This window comes from Canis lupus, chromosome 29, assembly GCF_048164855.1.
Source record: "Canis lupus baileyi chromosome 29, mCanLup2.hap1, whole genome shotgun sequence".
NCBI lineage: Eukaryota > Metazoa > Chordata > Mammalia > Carnivora > Canidae > Canis > Canis lupus.
The window spans coordinates 13,556,445-13,568,050 of NC_132866.1; the positions used below are offsets into that span (position 1 = coordinate 13,556,445).

The window sequence follows — 11,606 nt, forward strand, 5'->3', positions numbered from 1 at the left end:
CCCCACCCCACTCAGAGCTGTCTTTGCCCACTTGCTATGCTGACTGCACACCCAGACATCCGCAGGGCAGGAGATTTTAGTGGATAATCAATAGTCCAATAGGGCAGGCTGCAAAGACCCAAACCTAATTATTTTGTTCAGAAACTTGTCTGTAACTAAAAGGCATCTGAGAAATCACTGTCACCATCTCTGTGGGGGAAGAGAAATCCAGTCATTATGTCCAATTGGATTTATATTGACTGTTGTCTTGTTGCAGAAGATGTTGTCTCCCCACAACACCAGTGCTGAGTGCCGCAGGGAAACACGCACGTACGCACACACACACGCAGAGCTTTCTCTTTTCCAGGAGCCTTTGGGGAAGGTTCTGGTCCACCCTTTCTGCACAGGTGGCCTGAGCTGCCACTACCAGAGTGATTTTCTGGGTTTTGTTTTTGACGTTCCAGATTTTGCAGCCCTGATTCCTCCGAGGGGAGCAGAAAATATCCCTTTAAAAATGGTAGCATGGAGAGAGGGCCTTCTAACAGCCCAAACATTCACCAAACCCCCCTAAATGGGAGAAAATACTTAAAGGATGAGAAAGCTTTCAAGAATTAGTTAAGATGGGGCAGCCCCAGTGACCCAGCGGTTTAGCGCCGCCTTTGACCCAGGACATGATCCTGGAGACCCGGGATCGAGTCCTGCGTCGGGCTCCCTGCAGGGAGCCCGCTTCTCCCTCTGCCTGTGTCTCTGCCTCTCTCTCTCTCTCTCATAAATAAATAAATATATAAATAAATAAATAAATAAACAAACAAACAAACAAACAAACAAATAGAAACTTAAAAAAAAGAATTAGTTAAGGTGTGTTTATGTCAGGTCTCCGTGTGACTTCAGAATCACAATAGGAAGAATCTGGAAACCTCCTGTGTGTCGGCTCACTGGGACCTATGAAATAAGAGGTGGTCACTCTTAGAGTGAAATACCAAGTGGCCACTAAAGAAAATTAGGTAGCGCAGTGTTTACCATAGAAAAATATCCAAGAGATATTATTCTTCAGTGCAATCAAAGCTCACAGGGCAGCATGCCTGTTACAATCCAATTTAGGGAAACAAGCACATTCATTAAAGAGGCTGTACGTGCTTGTGCTGGTGCAAAATGCACACAGATCGGTTCTGAGTGGGGGTTGGTCAACCCTGGAAGGTGCTCACCAGTTCCAGGGAGTGAGATGGGGGGAGGCATGTAGGAGGGTAAAGATCTTAATTTTCCACTTGTAATTTTATGCCCTTCTAAATTTTTTGCAGGGTTATTTACCACAATCTTTTATTGCTTCTGTCTCATATTTTTTATTATGATGTGTACACACAGAAGAGGCATAAATCATATATTTACAGTGTAAAGAATAGTTATTCAGTGACTCCCACGTGACCCCCATCCAGGTTAAGTTGTAGATGCCCGGGAACCCCCAGGGGCCTCTCCTCTATCACAATCACCTCCTTTCCCCCAAAAGTGACCACTCTCCTGACTTATTTGATGACATCTTCCTGGTTCTTCTTCTGGTTTTGTACAATATCGCTGATGATTCAGCTGCCATATCCTGTATAACTGAAGTTCATCCACATTCATTGTTGCATAGTATTCCCTGGGGTGATTATATCACATTTTCTTTGTTCATTCTGGGAGTGGACGCTGGGGCCTCCCCGATGTAGGGCTCTTGGATGTGCTGTGGTGGCGACGCCTGTCCTACACCCTGGTGCCCACCTATGCATGTGTTTCTCCAGGGTCTGTATGTGGAAGAAACTTCTGGATTGTGGGATATGCACAGCTACACCCTTCCCAGGCGATGCCAAATGCTTTCTAAAACAGTTACATGAACACAGATTGCTAATTTTGAAGGATTTTTAAGGTCTTCGTGTAAATGAAAGGAAAAAAAGGGAGAGAGAGAAGTAAAAAGCCTTCCTCAAAGTAACCTCACTACTGCTGACTACTCCCGCTGCTTGCACTCCTATATCCCAGCACCTATGATGCCATGTGCCCTCTGTCTGTACCTGGATCTCCCACACCCTCCACCCCAAGAACTTGAACCCAAGTCTTCCCTGGGAGGCTTCACTGCCTCTCCTCGGCTGCCTCATCGCCTGACACACTCAGCCATATGTCAGAGCCAGCTCCACCATCTCCGTCTGTGAACCCCCAGAGGACCAGATTGACTGTCACTAAATGTCATGACTCCCCACAGAGCTTAGCACAAGGCTTTGCACACTGAACTGTGCACAATTATTGCCCAGTGAGTCTAATTTGGGGAATTATATCCTTTTGTGGCAAATCATCCCCATAGTTCTTTTTTTAAAAGATTGTTAATGTGCTTTTGTCTTCCTACACAAGTAATACATCGATTGCAAAAAGCTGATTGCAAAAGGTTTCACTTTTAGTGGTTCGAGGGAGTTCAGTGCATAAATGCACAAGGATTCACCTAATTCCTCTCTTTTGATGGACATTTGCATTGTTGGTCAGTGACAAATAATGCCACAGTGAATAATCCCTATGATCACACCTTTTCATATCTGTGCAATTATCACCTTCAGGAAAACCCCTGGGAATGGCATATGGGGAAGCATATGAGATCAAAGTACAGGAAATTTCCCAATGTGGGCAAAGCCCATTTCCACCCTCCACAGCTGTTCTTTGCAGAGCGCAGTGGTTAGGATGGTTTAGAGAGGCACTGGCTGGCATCCTCTCTTCCATTTGTCCCTTCTAAGACCCTGGTCACCTCCCCCTCTCCCCTGAGCCTCTGTTTCCTCCCCTAAAAAGAAGATGATAATTCCCACTATCCTGCCTCAAGTGACACAATGTCCAGAAGGTGCTGGGAGCCTCACAGCAGTAGGGGTGGTTCCCACCTGGGGTGTGTCCCAGCCAGCTGTCCATGTCACAGAGCCTTAGTCACCATAGCGTGAAGGTTCTGGAAAGACATTGGGTAAATAGAAACTATAGATGTGTAATCACCCATGGTTCTCTTCCAGAGCCCACCACACCGCTCCTGCCTCCAGTCCCATGCTGGGCTGGTGCTGTGCCTCACAGACTCAGCTCCTGGCCCCAAACACCCCCAGTCTCCCTAGAAAATCACTTTTGTTCCTTTTAAAAATCCAAAGTCTTATTGTTTTCTCAAGGAGAAATCTGTTTTCTTTTTCTGTTGTCCATTGAACTCTGCTCCAATTAAGCAGTTGCCAGCGTTGCGCTAGAAGATTCTCTACAAGAGACCAAAGGAAGGAAACCTTTGAAGAAATGAAGAAGACGAGGATGAGGTTGTTGAGAATGGGGGGCACCCAGCGTGGCCCATCAGTCCGAATGTCCGGGCCAAGCTTCTCCCCAGGCAAACCTCAGGCACGCTCCTCTGAGCCTTCTTTCCAACTCTTCTTTCCTTGCTCTCGGGCCTGTCTGCAGCCAGTCTAGCTCAGCTGTACCAAGAATCTTATAAATCGGTTTAGCAAGAACCACTTGCCTCCTTGATACCCAATCACCCTCCATATCCGATCCAGCTCCACACCCCTCACTCTTGAGGTCGGCCTTCCTCTAAAATCGTGTTGAGGAGGTTGGGCAAGAACCCCTCTTGCTGTCTGCTCTCAGAGAGTTTTCGTGCCTTGACCGCCTCGCTCTGCTCCTTGGCTGTCCGTCCCAGATGCCTTTGCAGGATTTGGAACTGAGCCACCCGAAAGCCCAGGAGACCAATGTCCAGCCACCCAGAAGGGTAGGAGCCATCTCCCTTGCCCAGAGCCCTGCCCTGGGAGCCCATCTGTGGGTGGTCATCGGCATCCGCTGGGCCCCCCACACTGGTAATGCATGGTAATCGCCCCCTCTGCAGTCAGGGGGTCACAGGAGAGCTCGAGGCAGCGACATCGGCAAAGGCCGTGAGGTGTGCTGGGCATTTGAGGACTTCCTGGGGGCCAGAGAGGCCCGGGTGAAACCATCAGTGTTGGGGTTCACAAGGGAAGGTGCCATTTCTCCAGAGGTGTGGCCACCAGTTCCCACACTGGGGCTCATCACGCCGCCACATGAGAAGATGGAGCACATCAGCCACCCGCCGGCTTCAGTCCTACAGGACACCTTCTCTCTGCTCCCCACATCTCCCCAAAGGATGAAAGCGGGGTGGGGTGGCAGGGCTGGAGTGCTGGGAACCCTCAACCCCACATATCCCCAGAAGAAGGGGTCCCCCAAGGTGTCGAAGCCAAGAGGTCACTCATTCTACACACCGGTGGCAGCAGAGAGGGACCCTGCACCTGGGACCATGCAGTGCCAGGCGGGGATGTGGCCTCGGCTCCCTGGGATCCTCTGATCTTTGGATGGACCCCACGATAATAAAACAAGAGGGCAAAATTTCAACAGCCCCCACGGAGTGGGGTAACTTTGCCAAGTTCAGGATGTTTTAAATGGAAGCTGTTCTCTAATCCAGAATCTCTTTGTGTCTTGCATCATTTGGCCTTCAGGGGAAAAGGTAATGTCCATGCTGAAGAAATTAGTACAAGGGGACTGGGCCTTGGGGTAGAAATATCAGCTTGAACCTCCAACATGCCCAGGTGGCGCCCGGCCCTCAATGAGATTGTTTGGTCTTGCTGTATTAATAAAGCTTTCCTGCAGCTCCTCAAGACAAGACACAGTCAATAAAACACCCTGTCCCCGGCCTATTTCCCGCTTCCCTGCCCAGACAGTGTAAATGGCTTTTGGGAAAAACTCAGGTTGCCTCTGTAATGCGGGCCTGGTGTCCTTCAGGCGCCTGTTGGGGAGAGAAAGTAGGTGGCAGAGGGCTTGCTCTGCGAAGCTGCCCACTGGGCTCCCCTGCATTGCGGGAGAAAACCCAGGAAGAGCACAGGGTGAGAGGCAGGGCCTAGAGAATACGTAGCACCAACAGGGCTCCCAGCACCTCACCTAATACATGAGTTCCTCAACACACACCATGTTCTGAGACTGCAGACCCCAAATCACCCCAGGGCAGGTGCATGGAGGCCAGGGGAGGCGGGGGGAGCTCTGAGGAGCACGTGTCCCTGAAGGCCGCCGGCCCAGGTGAAGTCCCACGAGGAAAGGGTGAGGACGGGGCCTTGAGGCCAGGGTGAGATCCCGTCTGAGAAGGGCAGGTGCCTAACACCCTGGGGCTGTTCTCTTTACAGAGCTCCAGGAGGTTCCTGACTTTATTTCAAATGAAGGCAGGATATTGCTCATCCAGGTAGATAAACATCCTAAATGTAAACTAGCTTCTTCTGTGCATCAGGCCCTGTGTGTCCTAACAGCCTGGGGAATCCACAGTCTCCTTAGCTGTAACAGCACAGAACATTCCTTCTGGAAAAAGCCTTAGAGACCCTTGGCTAGTGGTTTTCATTCCTGGCCCACCATTCCCCCCCTTCTGGTTACGAATTTCTTTCTTTAAACCAAATGTTGGAGGGGAGTAGAGCCCATAAAACAGAACGAAGCGAAGCTACTTGGTCACCATCAGTGACCGAGATCTTTCCACATGAAAACCCCTGGGCCAAGTCAGCCCCCTTGTTTGACACTGGGGAAACGGAGGCACGGAGCAGCGATCTGTTGGTCTTGTACCGCACTGAATCTCCAGCGCCGGCCTGGGTCCTGGCACACAGTGGGTGCCCAGTAAGTACTGGCTGGATCGATGCTGACCGCCTCTGCTCGGTCATCTCCGTTCCACTACACAAGCACCGGCTTTGTAAAGAGACTACAAGGGCGCTGCAACCTCAGAGAGGTCCCCTAATTGCCTATGTTCTGAATTTATAGCATTTGAAAGGGTTTTAGTCTCTGATCTAAATGGCAAGAACAAAAGCAGAGCATAAAAGGGCCAACGAGGATGAAAAGAAACCACAATTTGTACCCAAGATGGAGGTGTCTTTTGTCGTCTGGCCTCCAAGCTACTCCAGAGTTCTCTGCAGAACAGACGCACGTCCATCACCATGGCAACAACCTAGCGAGGCCTCCCAACCCTGGCCAGCCCCCTGCCTGCCACACTGGGTGCCTGCCTTCCGGGGAGCTGGGTGGGGAGCTGAGGACCTGCTCAGCCTGGCCCCTCTCTCATCCAGCTGTCTCACTGGCTCTTCGTTGGGAGGAAGGGAATGGCCTGGGTCGCCACTTCCATTAGACTCATCTCTCCCCACTATGTGCCCGCACGTCAGAGATGCTCTTCTTGGGGGGCTGTACCTCTAGCGCCCTGCACACAGTGGTCACGGGTAGGTCAAGGAGTAGGCAACCAGAGTCAGCTGGGAGCTTCTCCAATATACTAAGGGGGAGCCTTGCCTGCAGCTGGCTGCATCAGAATCTCTGGGAGGGGGGCACCTGGGTGGCTCAGTGGTTGAGCATCTGTCTTTGGCTCAGGTCGTGATCCCTGGGTCCTGGGATCAAGTCCCACATCGGGCTCCCCGCAGGGAGCCTGCTTCTCCCTCTACCTATGTCTCTGCCTCTCTCTGTGTGTCTCATGAGTAAATAAATAAAATCTTAAAAAAAAAAATCTCTGGGAGCTATCCTCAAAGTGTAGGGGGTGGGGGTGCTTCTTCAACGCTGCACATGTGCCTCTCGAGTCCCAGTGGAAGAGGGGAAGGCCAAATCAAGAGAACCTCCCAAGCTTCCGTCTTGAGCAACTGGAAGGGTAGGGCTGCCCCTCTCTGGACGGGGCAGAGCGGGCCCAAGGTCATGCCAAGGGCCCGTCTTGGACATGGCAAGCAGAGCTGCTGGGGAAGACGATGTGAATCTGGAGTTCTGCGGTGAGGGACTGGAGGCGGTTTGCATATCCACAGGAGACCACAAGGGTGGGAGCGGCACCAGGGACAGCGACAGCGAGGGGTCTCAGGTCTCTGGGGCGCAGGGCAACAGCAAAGGCCATGAGAGGGAGCGTCAAAGAGCGCGGGGCAGTGGAAGCCAAGAGAAAGTGCAAGTGCAGCTGGGGAAGGAGGACACAGTGGTGCCTGAAGAGGGGAGCTAGGAAAGAATGCCGCCCACTCCCTGCGTGCTGTGCTGTGCCGTTAGCTGCGGAATGCGCCCACCTGGGTGAGGGTGCACATACCGCCTGAGCCCCCACCAACCAGACCGTCCCAACACCACTGGGGGATTCACTGAGAGTGTCCTGCAGACTGATGCCAAACACACCCTTTCCACCTCGCAGGTGGGGGCCGGGGGAGGGGTTAGGAATTGCTGGAGAAAGGTGCCAGTTTTTCCCTCCTCATCAGAGTAATGGGGACAGTTAGGATTTAAGAGCTTGCAGAGCTGGACACGGGGCTGGACACTTCCCACGGATTATCTTATTTGATCCTCACAACCCTCTGAAATAGGGACTGATTATATGTGAGTTCGAAACCTACCAAGATTCAAGGCTGGCCAGGCAGCCTGTCGCCACAGACAGAGGTCTTAACCGCTGAGCCGCACTGCTCCTTCCTGGTCAGCGTTGCACTGAGGGCTGCCCTCGAGGAAGTTTCTGGGCTGGCCATCTGATTGCCTTCCTCTTCACCCCTTCTATTAGTCGCCTTCTGTCTGGGCGTCTCTGGATGGCGAGCGGTCCTACCACCTGGCAGAAACTAGAGCGCGGATCTTGCCAGGTCATTTTAAGGTTATTTTAAGGTTACTTTACTGTGTGCACAGGCTGATGTGGCAGGAAGGGACCCGATGCCCCATGGGGCTGTGGCTGGACCTCTGCCTGGAGAGGATGTCGGAAAAGTCAGCAGGAGGCTGGCTTATGGGGCTGTCCGTCCCTTAGGACATGGTTTCCTTCTCAGTTGGGGTGAGAGGGAATCAGGTTTTACAGATGTTTATTCAACATAAGGGGCCCTCCTAAGCAGAGCACAAAATTACCCAATCCAAACCAGGTGTGAACACAAATATTTCTTTAGAACGAGAATAAAAATTACCCGTGCTGACAAATAGAAAAACATGTACCCGTGTGACCTCATTGTCCGGCCACCAGAGGTCCCCGAGCTGCTGTTTCCACAGCTCCCAGGTGGATCCCCTCTGCCCCTCACGCACTGACCTTGATGGGAGTCAGTGGATGTCTCTGATCTTAGTTTCAAGCACTACCTTCTGGGGCGGGATGCAGCCCACCCAAACTGGGGAAAAGGGCAGTATTAGAGAAGGTTCCAATAGTTCTGAGCTGGACCCACCCCAGTGGTTTGACTCAAGCATTCAGGGGCAAAGGCTCTGATCCAAACTTTCCTCTCCCCTATAGACTACCCACAGGGATTTATCCACCCAACATATGTTGGCCAAGTACCTAGTACGAGCCAGCATTGCACGAGGGCCTGGGGTACATCACCGTGATGAACCACACAGCTAAACAGGTTTTAGACTTGTAACGTGGGCAGAGAGCCTGGCACATATTAGTCGCTCATTAAATGTTGGTTTTCTTCCCTTCTTCCCATCTGCCAAGCGCCCTCAGAAGCTGAGGCCCAGGGATGCCTGGGTGGCTCACCGTTTGAGCTTCTGCCTTCAGCTCAGGGCATAATCCCAAAGTCCTGGGATCAAGCCCACATCAGGCTCCCTGCAGGGAGCCTGCTTCTCCCTCTGCCTGTTTCTGCCTCTCTCTGTGTCTCTCATGAATAAATAAATAAAATCTTAAAAAGAAGAAGAAGAAGAAGAAGAAGAAGAAGAAGAAGAAGAAGAAGCAGCAGCAGCTGAGGCCCAGGTCAGAACAACGCATCCAGCAGGCCACAAGCCAGTCTGTGTCCCAGGACACCAGCTCACTCCCACTTCCCGCCCATCAAAGCAACAGCTTCTCTTTTGGTGACAAGGCAGGGCACTCGCACCTGGAAGCAGGACCGCAGGAGCTATCCTGACCACTTATCTCTTCCAAGGGACCCAGAAGCAGGCTGCAGTCGTCTGGACCACTCAGCAGAGCGGAGTAACAGCCGGAACCAGCACGAGGGCAGGTCTCCTGACCTTTCCCAGGGGCCCATCCAGAGGCCCTCCGCGAGCCTCTTCCAATGGGGGCTTGCCCGGCCCTGGCCCCCCTCCCTAAGGACAGTATTCTCAAGGCCACCAGGGGAGAATTACCTGACAGCGGAGCTGGAAACAGAAAACACGCAAGGCCAACAATGCAGCCATTCTTGGGCACCACTCACAGAGCCTCCAACCTGGAGGACTTCGGGTGGGACAGGGCGTCTGCACACTGTGGACGCTTCCAAGGGCCTTTCCCGCAGCTTGGGAGGGTCAGCTGGGGGCCCTGCTCTCCGGGGTGAGGCTGGTGGCTGGGGAAGAAGGTCGGGGTGAAGGGGCTAGTGGTGGGATTATGCACAGGATACCACCTGCCAAGTGGCCAGGACTCCAGTGCTGACATTTCCCGCCCTGCCCTGAGCTTGGAGCAGGGGACAGGGACGGTGGCCCTTGGCGCCCCTCCCGGGGGTCAAGGCCAGGACACGAGTCCAAAGCGCCCGGTCTGGACGGCTGCTCCCAGGACAAGGGTTCAGGTCCTGCCTCCCCCGACGTCCGCGGCGGCGGGCCGGGCGAGGCGAGGAGCCTCCTCCTTGGGGACCGCGGCGACGCCAGAAGTCCGAGGAGACAGGCCCAGGAAGGGAGCCCGGGGCGCCGCCAGTCCCTCCCGGAGCCGCGGAGCCGCGGCCGCGCCACCTGCCGGCCTCCCGCGCGGGGCCCGAGCGGTCTGGTGGCGCCACCTGCTGGCCGCTCTGGGGAGCGCGGGCCCGGCCCGACTCGGACCTCGTGTCCCGGCGGGGCGAGTCCCCGTTGGGTCCCCCCACCCCACCCCAGGGAGCTCCGGAGTCCGGCCCCAGCTGGCAGCACCGGCCAGGACCAGGACGCTTGCCCTTCCCTGGGCAGCGCTCGCTCTCTCCGCGGGGCTTGGGCCTCGCCGAGCGCCTCCTTCATCCTTGACCTTGGCCCATCTTTGACCTGTGGCCGGGTCACCTCCAGAGAACTGCTCAACGTGCTAGCACAGAACTTTAGGTTCTCCCTCTGTTTAAAAAAAAAAAAGAGAGGAGGGGAATCTAACCTGCACAAGGCGACCTCCCCAGCCGCTGGGCCAGCCCCACCCACCAAAGGCTGTGGTCCCCAGGAGGGGGGACCAGGAGGTCAGTGACAAGCCATGTGTCTGCACCTGGAGGTCCTGTCCCCTGAGGGGGAGATGCAGCAGGTGATTGCCAGAATAGGCCCTTCTGCCTCCAATCCATGAGCTGCTGGGCCACTTCCAAGTCTCCTCATGCCCCAGGCCAACCTGGCCAAGCTGAGACCCTGCAGACCTCTTTAGAGATTTGAGTGCTGCGGGGGGGACTTTGATCATGAACCCCCAGGCCAGGCCCAGGGGGCCAGGCAGGAAGCGCCTCCCTCATCCCCAGGGCATACACTCTGAGTTTGGAGAAGACAGAGTGTTCGCTCTTTTGGGGACAGGGTCCGTTCCAGTCTGCAGGAGGCCTTCCTGGCCAGAGGGTCTACTCCTTCAGTGTCCTGCCTCCGTCCAGGTGATTGTCTCCACTGACTAGTGACTCTCAGGGAGGCTGCAGATACAGCAGTTAGAGCCGTGGCTTTCGAGCTCGAGAATCCAGCATCGGAATCCTCTGGAGGGCTTGTTAAAACATCGCTGAGCTGGCTTTCCAGCATTTTGATCCAGGAGGTCGTGGATGGAGCCTGAGAATCTGAATTTCCAACAAGTTCCCAGGGGATGCTGATGCAGGTGGTCCACTGAGAACCACTTAGAGTCAGACAAATCCAGGCTTTGCCACTTACTACCAGTGAGTCTCTAAGCTAGTTACACTCTACTTAGTGGGCCTCAGCTTCCTCACCTGTAAAATGGGCACCATTCTCTCAGCGCTACAGGCAGCATTAGATAAGATGGTGCACCTGAGGACTCGGCTCAGGGCCTGGATGTGGTAGGTGTGCAGGAAGTGGTGGCTGCCCTCCTTGGCATTTGTGTGCACCTAAGTCCTGCCCTGGCAGGTGCTGCAGGTTGGGGCTGGGGGGACTACAAAGGAGCTAGAACAGTGATGATGAGGGGTGCCGTGGGGGCTCAGCCAGTTAAGCATCTGACTTTTGATCTCAGCTCAGGTCTTGATCTCAGGGTCTTGAGTTCAGGTCCTGCACTGGGCTCCACATTAGGCATGGAGCCTACTTAAAAAGTAAGATAACATAAAGCAAAACAAAACAAAATCTAAAGAACAACGTTGATGGAAAAAGACACAATCATTTAGCAGGGCAGACCCGAGTTTGGAGAGGGCCCAACTACAGCACTGTAACAAAGGAAGGGAGGACAGTGGGTGCAGCGGGAGCATGGGGGAGACAGTGGTGACCACTCCCAGGAGTCAAGGGTCACGACCCGGAGGAGGTACCATGTGGGCTGAACCGTGAAGATAAGTCGTCATCTATCCTAGAAGGGAGAAGGGCATTCGGGCCAAGGGAGAAGTGCCTTGGTTCTCAACTTTGACCACACGCTTGGATCACCCCAATACCCAATACTCACCCAGCCAGCACCCACACCCATGACTGAATGCCCTGGAGAGGGGAGAGAGACATGTAAATTCTTCAAAGCCCCTTGGGTAGTGGTGTACAGGTGAGGTTGAGAACCCCCAAGCAAAGCTTTAGGGGAATAGATTCACATTTCTACCTGGGGACGCAGAAGTTAATAGCCCAAAGTGGCTGGAATATGGGGTGCATAG

General features: G+C 53.8%; 1 long non-coding RNA gene across 1 annotated transcript; it reads right to left on the bottom strand.

Annotated features, from left to right (window-relative positions):
- Positions 1-1,315: 1,315 nt before the first annotated feature.
- LOC140620545 (uncharacterized) lies at positions 1,316-5,885 on the bottom strand. Its single transcript, XR_012020304.1, has 3 exons — positions 5,840-5,885; positions 2,868-2,929; positions 1,316-1,578 (listed from the first exon to the last, which is right to left on the bottom strand). It is a non-coding gene; the product is annotated as an uncharacterized lncRNA (long non-coding RNA).
- Between the last annotated feature and the right edge of the window lie 5,721 nt (positions 5,886-11,606).